Source organism: Gymnogyps californianus, chromosome 7, assembly GCF_018139145.2.
Source record: "Gymnogyps californianus isolate 813 chromosome 7, ASM1813914v2, whole genome shotgun sequence".
NCBI classification, from domain to species: domain Eukaryota; kingdom Metazoa; phylum Chordata; class Aves; order Accipitriformes; family Cathartidae; genus Gymnogyps; species Gymnogyps californianus.
The window spans coordinates 18,728,572-18,736,361 of NC_059477.1; the positions used below are offsets into that span (position 1 = coordinate 18,728,572).

The 7,790-nt window shown below is 42.7% G+C and overlaps 1 long non-coding RNA gene across 1 annotated transcript; it reads right to left on the reverse strand.

Annotated features, from left to right (window-relative positions):
• Window positions 1–3,186: 3,186 nt before the first annotated feature.
• LOC127018717 (uncharacterized) lies at window positions 3,187–6,149 on the reverse strand. The gene is made up of 3 exons (XR_007766817.1): window positions 5,470–6,149; window positions 3,557–3,685; window positions 3,187–3,340 (listed from the first exon to the last, which is right to left on the reverse strand). It is a non-coding gene; the product is annotated as an uncharacterized LOC127018717 (long non-coding RNA).
• Window positions 6,150–7,790: the final 1,641 nt, after the last annotated feature.

Sequence of the window (7,790 nt, forward strand, 5' to 3'; positions counted from 1 at the left end):
CTTTGAGACGGAAGAAGCGCATTTTCAACCTTTCTAGTTTTCTGGGATACAGTGTGCATTGCTTTTAATTATTTAGGCTGACACACATTAACACTAGAAGTCCATAGTCCATAGTGAGTGAAACAAGGGGGAAGGACCGGGTGGATTATAACTGCCCCGGGAAGAAAAGCAGGCACCAGAGGTCTTTGGCAAGGCCCTTAGAGGAAAACAGGAATTTGGGATAGACAACCAACACAGAACTTGAGTGTTGGGAAGGATTTCCCCTGCTCCTTTCAGAGGAGCATCCCTAGTCACTGCCTGTTCGCTCTTTTGGAAAGAAGCAGTTTTAAAGTACTTGGACAGGTAATAGGGAGAAGGGCCACAGGCTACTCACTCTGTGTCATGGTCCGTTTGGATCTCTCAAATTTACAGGACAACGTACTCTGTAAATTAAACTTTATTTTATGAGCTCATTAGGAAAGAAAACAAACACGACAAACAAGGGCTCAGTCCCCTTTGTACAGGCTAGTCTAGCACGTGAATTCACTAATTCATCACTTAAGTCACGAGGTTTCTAACTCACAAGTTCTCTAATTCATAACTCGCCATTTATTAACTCGTAACTTGTAACTCGTAACTCATGCACCTATGAGAAAAATAATTACCTAGCCAACGGTGAGAGTGCTCATCCTTCCTCCTCCATCACGGTGTGGGCGTCCCCTGTATCACACCAGGAAGCATGAACATTAGTGTTTTATTAACACTGTTTTCATCACAAATCCAAAACATAGAACCATACAAGCTACTATGAAGAAAATTAACCCTATCCCAGCCAAAACCAGTACAATCTCCACACCTTACTCCATACCATTTACGTCATGCTCAGCTCCCACACTATCCAATAGATAGATCCTCATTAGCTGCTTTCCCCCTTCCCATCCATTGATATATACACAGATATTATTTCCTTAGTCTATGGACCACCCCTGTAAAATGTCCGTAAAATGTCCATAAAATGTCCATGAAATATCCATTGAGTTCATTAGTCCATGACTTGGGTTCTATCTGTTATGGTGGTCACTCAGGACAGGAGAGGTGGTGTGTTGCATGGAGTTACTGGGCACCAAAGCTAGCTCAGGTCAGGTCACTGCTGCGCTTGCACTGCTTCTTGTAAGGCTCGTCCTCCACTGGTAGTGGTTCCTGCTATAGTAATCCTGTAACATGCAACTCGAATCATAGGTTACAACAATTTAAAGGTATGTCCATTACAATCTCCACCTCTGGTCCCTTTGGACACTGCATTGTACTCCTCCCCTTGCCTCTGCTCCAGCGTGGACTTATCCACAGACCCCAGTCCCTTAGGGGTGGACCTGCTCTGGCATGGACTTACTCATGGGCCACAGTCTCTTCAGGGGTATACCTGATGTGGCCTGGATTTACCCACAGCCACAGTCACTTCGAGGTGTACCTCCTCCAGTGCAGCCTTATCCACGGGCCACAGTCCCTTCAAGGGTGTACCTGCTGTGTTGTGGACTTATCTGTGGCCACAGATGCTTTGAGGTGTACCTTCTCCAGTGTGGACTTATCTGTGGGCCACAATCCCTTCAGGGGTACACCTGCTGTGGTGTGGACATATCCACGGCCACAGATGCTTCTGCTCTGACATGGACTTATCCACAGCCACAGACACTTCGGGATGTCCTGCTCCCGCAGGAACTTATCCACAGGTCAAGTCCTTTCGACTCAAGTTGACACTGGAGCTCCAGCCTGTCCAGCACAGCAGCACAGGAACAGCAGCGACGCCCTGGCCATCGGCCAGCGCAGGCGCATGGCCACTGCTGTTATCAAAATGCTCCCAGGCACAGCTGGGTGAGATGATAAGCCCTACAGCAAACAGCAAGAGCAGAAAGCAGCCACTAACAAGCACTAGACTCTAACGTACAGTAAGGCAAGCAAGCCCCATGGCAAGCACAGGACCCTGCCCATTAATAGCTAAACAGCTATAACAGCTATAAATTCAGTCTAGCAACCTCCAAGCAAATCTGTCGTTACCTCGAACCCTTTAAGCCCCGCGTTGGGCACCAAAAAGGACTGTCGTGGTTTAACCCCAGTGGGCAGCTAAGCCCCACACAGCCATGTGCTCACTTTCCCCCAGTGGGATGGGGGAGATAATCGGAAAGGTAAAAGTGAGAAAACTCGTGGGTTGAGGTAAAGACAGTTTAGTAGGTAAAGCAAAAGCTGCGTGTGCAAGCAAAGCAAAATAAAGAATTAATGCACTGCTTCCCATCGGCAGGCAGGTGTTCAGCCACCTCCAGGGAAGCAGGGCTCCATTACACGTAATGGTGACTTGCGAAGAGAAACACCGTAACTCTGAAAGTCCCCCCCCTTCCTCCTTCTTCCCCCAGCTTTTATTGCTGAGCACAACGTCATATGGTATGGAATATCCCTTTGGTCAGTTGGGGTCAGCTGTCCCGGCTGTGTCCCCTCCCAACAACTCCTTGTGCACCCCCAGCCTGCTTGCTGGAGGGGCAGCCTGAGAAACAGAGGCAGCCTTGACAGTGTGCAAGCACTGCTCAGCAATAGCTAAAACATCCCTGTGTTATCAACAGTTTTCATCACAAATCTAAAACACAGCACCATACCAGCTACTATGAAGAAAATTAACTCTATCCCACCCAAAACCAGTTCAGTAAATAAAAATTTGTTTAATTGACCAAAAAGTCAGCATGAATTTTCACTGCATGAAAGACAGTAAGCTCAACAACTAAGAAATGTATTTTATCTTGTTTTTTATCAAGCTAACATAATAGGAAGTGAATTCTTAATGTGTAATGTTGGTAAAACGTGCACCCAGAATTGCCTGTACATAAGCATCTGTACATTACAAAACGCTCTTCTGAAAATTGTTATCTGTTAAGTAGATCAGGCTGGTGCTGCAAAATGAACGACCGCAGTGTGATATTGTCATGACAGCAGTCCTTCTCCTCTGTGAATGAAAAGGGGGGTCATGCAAAGTGCCTCCAAAGGCTTCTAAAATACTGCCACAAAGTGGCTAAATCATCCTCACAAGCTCTTTTATCTGTTTTAAATGCATTGTTCTCAAGAATTTTTCAACTTGAAAGGAAATTAATATCTAAAGTTAAGTCATCAAGCCATAACAAGACAGAAACTCCGACAATCACGCATTCAAAGCATTTCAATGTCAGTTTATTCTACAGGATGAGACAAGTACTAGCAGAAGATAAATCATTCCTTGGAGCCAAATTTGAAGTTGAACTTTCCTCAGGAAGAATAAGGGTCTATATTCTACTTGTTCATACTCACGTACAAAGTCCTACCACTTCTTGTATTTCCATGGTTCCTGGGAATGAGATCATAATCAATACTTAACATCTGGGACATGGGAAAAGGTTGTAGGCATATGGTTACTATTTCACTAGTACTAGAGACAGGGTCTTCTCCATGAAGTGAAAAAAGAACCAGCTACTGTACTTTAGATTGTACATTAGCCTCATCTAACTTTTAGACAGTAAGAGTTAGGGAAGATGAATTCCAGCCATCGTGGCTGAGAACATACCATCTTATGCCAACAACCAAGCAGGAATCCGTGGTCCATCTTATGACTGTGATGTAAGAAGGGAGCAGAGCTTGTGCCACATGTAGTGCTGATTCCAGGGTCCTTGGTTTACATCTTGTGTGGAGCACTCTGTAAAATAGAGGATGTCTCCTTATCACTGAGCGAAAAATAAATTTTGTTTCACTGAATCCTTTCATCAGTGTTTTTCTAGTGACATCACAGGGACTAATTTTAAAATGAAAGTTCTTATTAAAAATGTAACATCGAAAAAACTTCTAGGCAAAATCCCAGATCCTCAGAGTCACTTCTCATTAGTCTCAGTCAAAATAGTCACTGGTTCAGAGTTCAGAAATTCAGCGTGACTGAAATTCACTCAGCAAGTCAAGACTTGTCTCCAACATTTTTCAGAGGTTTAAAGGTTTTATTCCAACAGATATTTTCCTCCATTGCCCTTTTATTTGAAGGTACTCAAACTAGCAAGGTTTTTAAAATGTGTATTTTCAGCAGTAGGTGGCACTATGAAGTTTCTATCTTCATAATTATTCTAATATAAAATAATATTAAATGTTATGCAGATACATTAGAAAGAACTTCATCAAAACGTTGTTAATAGTCCATTATCTGAAAATATGGCCAGATCTTTTCATTTTCCTATAATTTAAAAAAAAGCATGAAAATATTTTAGAATTCTGATAATAAAATAAATGTTTTTCTAAATATTACAATTGACAAAAACTCTAATGCAAGAATAGGAATAATACAAATGTCTAATATAAAAATAGGCAACTAATAAAATGTAAAATTATATGTGTCATTGTCATGGTTTAACCCCAGCTGGCAACTAAGCACCAAGCAGCTACTCACTCACTCCCCCCACTCAGTGGGACGGGGGAGAGAATCAGGAAAAAAAAACCCCAAACAAAACCTCGTGGGCTGAGATAAAGACAGTTTAATAGGACAGAAAGAAAGAAAATTATGATAATAATAATAATAATAAAATGACAATAATAATACTAAAGGAATTAGACTATACAAAACAAGTGATGCACAATGCAATTGCTCACCACTCACCGACCGGTGCCCAGTTAGTTCCCGAGCCGCGATCCGCCCCTCCCGGCCAACTCCCCCCAGTTTATATACTGGGCATGACGACATACAGTATGCAATATTCCTTTGGCCAGTTTGGGTCAGCTGTCCTGGCTGCATCCCCTCCCAGCTTCTTGTGCCCCTCCAGCCTTCTTGCTGGCTGGGCATGAGAAGCTGAAAAATCCTTGACTTAGTATAAACACTAAGTAGCAACAACTGAAATCATCAGTGTGTTATCAACTTTATTCTCATACTAAATCCAAAACATAACACTATACCAGCTACTAGGAAGAAAATTAACTCTATCCCAGCTGAAACTAGGACAGTCATAAAAAGTTCTCTATACTCTTTGTTACTCTTCAGTAAAGTACCACCACGGGTTGTTCTTGAATATACTACTTCAGCTACTTCAAATTTCCTGGAAATTATATCTATTTTGTTTGCATATAAGCTGTAATATTGCAATAATGGGTGTCAATACATATAGACTAGGTATGTAAGTTTTACAAGGTAAATGAATGTATACTAACAGGAATATAACAAATGAAAAAGCATTTGGATTTTTCTGGGCTTGGCCAAAAGTTCATATTTACAAGTGGAGACCAAAGCATTACATGTGGGCCCATATTCCTCTATGTATACCATATGGAGATGTTACTATATCCTAAACTCCAGGACTAGAAAGATGCAATGTTAAGTGCATTTTCTTCAAAACTTTACTATACAAAAAGCTATAAAGGGCAACTAACAAACAAGCCTGTGTTTCCAGGTATTTCAGGTTGTCTAATCAAATGAAAATAACAATACTGCAGAAGTATTGCTCATACTTTGTTTCAGAAAGCTCCTAATGCCATACACCTCGTTCGTCAGTGGTGTACGGTGGGAATAGTACAGTGAGATACAGCATTTTCCTTAAGCTGATTTTTGGATGGCTGCCTTCTCATCAGAAATGAAGCGCTGGTCTGCCTGAGCTCAAGGCGTGAAGATAAGGAAAGGAGAAAAGAAATTAATCAAGGAACACAAATGAAATATATAGTCAATTCTCTTTTATCTAGCCTGGCCAGAAAGTGTCCTTGCCTTTTTTTTTTTCCTCCCAGGCTCCAAGCAAGCTGCTCAGCTTTGCATACTATTTCTGCACTATGATACAATCTATACCAATGCCTAAGATTCACGTTTGCTTTTACTTTGCTTTCTATTAAATAAAGCATGTAGAAAAGACACCTTTATAGCTTCAGGGCAATTTTTCACCCACTGACATTGTGTATTACTCATTTTGTGCTAACGTGGTCTGCTTGCTGTTTCTTTTACACTATTGAAAAAGTCAAAAGCTGGTACTTCATAAAAACATCATTTGCAAGGAGCTGGCAGCAGCTGTACTCAAAGGTTTTTTACTTGTGACAGCCCACTTCTGTTTCTCCAGAGTCTCCAACAGAGTCCTTTCAGTTGGGTTCACTTTTAGACCACAGAATAAAGTGGTACTACAAAAATAATACAGAGGAATATACTTAAAATTTTGCTGCTGGTTCTCCATTACAAATGATTTATTGTCACCATGCGTGCTCCCTCCATGGAATCGAAGCCATAGCTTCGTAAGAGCTCCTTCAATATACCTAGTTCATTCAGTGATGCAGCACATGTTCTGCTTAGACCTCCATAATATGTTTAGTGGCTCTATGGATGTGTTTTAACTAAACTTTCATTCTAAGGCAAGTGCTCCCACTATATCTAGTACAGTTATCAAACATGCATACAATAAATCTATTTAGATTACAGGTTCTTCTTCCTTCAAAGGGATATATCAATTTCATATAATTAGAGCAAGCAATATCTTTGTGTAGACACCCACCTGCAACATGATGGTGCAAAGAATTTTTTTTAATTGTTACAGATTCATCAAATTTATACACTTGTGCTATTTTTTAATTTATAAAGCCACACTCTTGTACCTTGAAGGGAAAATGTGAAAATGAGATCTTCACACTAGCCCTGTTTCACATTGGCAGGTTGCACTGACACAGCTCAACGGTTGTGAATACCCAAAGCAGGCACAGTGCACCAGTGTGAGAGAGACTATAGCAGCACTCTGGCTGCAAGCCACAGAAGCTAAATAAGCACCTGCAAAGGAATAGTTAGACCTTCTGTTATGGCTAGTAAGAGTGTCCTAATTCCACGCTATTTGTTTATATTAGATCATTGAAAGTAGCCTCAAAAATGGGCTCAAGGAATGACCAAAGGATCATTTGAAAGGTATATATTGTCATATACTGTCAGCCAGGCTACAAACACAATGGCAGCGGTCATACCCTTTTCAAAGCCATATTCAGTGCACTGAATTGGTTAACCATTTGACTGCTACTTCAATTTCCAAGTGGAATTCAGCTTGCTCTCTGATTAATGTCATTTACCAAATAATGACAAGGGATTTAAGAGAAGACACTCCAATAATTTGGTAACTATGACATAGGGGTAGGGATCCCGGCCTGTGGCCCATCCGCTCTAAAGCATTCCCTCCTACTTTTGGGTGTGCTGTGGCACGTGCTTTCTGTTAGGCCTGAAGAATACGATACGTTGTTGGATGCATATTAAGTAGCTGGAGAAGTCAGAAGGTTGACAAAATGTTACCCGGACCAGTGACATTACTGCTATGTGGGGGACCTGGTCTGAAGGTATAAATTCCAAACAATTGGTGTGTATCGGACCCCAAATCTCCTTATCTCCGTTTTGGCTGGTTTGCAAGTTTGGTCACTTGTTTGGCGTTCCTGTGCGCGGCCGCAGGCAGGCAGTCGGTACACAAGGAGGTCTGCGAGGCTGTCAAGTGTGCCGCTCTGCCTTTCTCTTCCTCCGCATCAGGCCCCACAGCGTGATCCCTCAGGGCTGTCCGCCGGCTTTCGCCGTCGCTTCCACCGTTCCTACACCAGGGCTGAACTCGCTGTTCGACTACACACAGATGCTAAGCGCTCTGTGAATATGAAATACGCAGATACATAGGCAGCTGCGCTAAGGCACAGGAAAGAACCCACCGAGCCGCCCCCGGTGTGCGGGGAACACCGATGCCTGCCCGGTGCGGCCGGCCGAAGATGCCGCTGGCCGTTACCGGGGGCAGGGCAGGGGCTGGCCCCGCAAGTGGGGGGGGGGGGAGGGGGGGGGC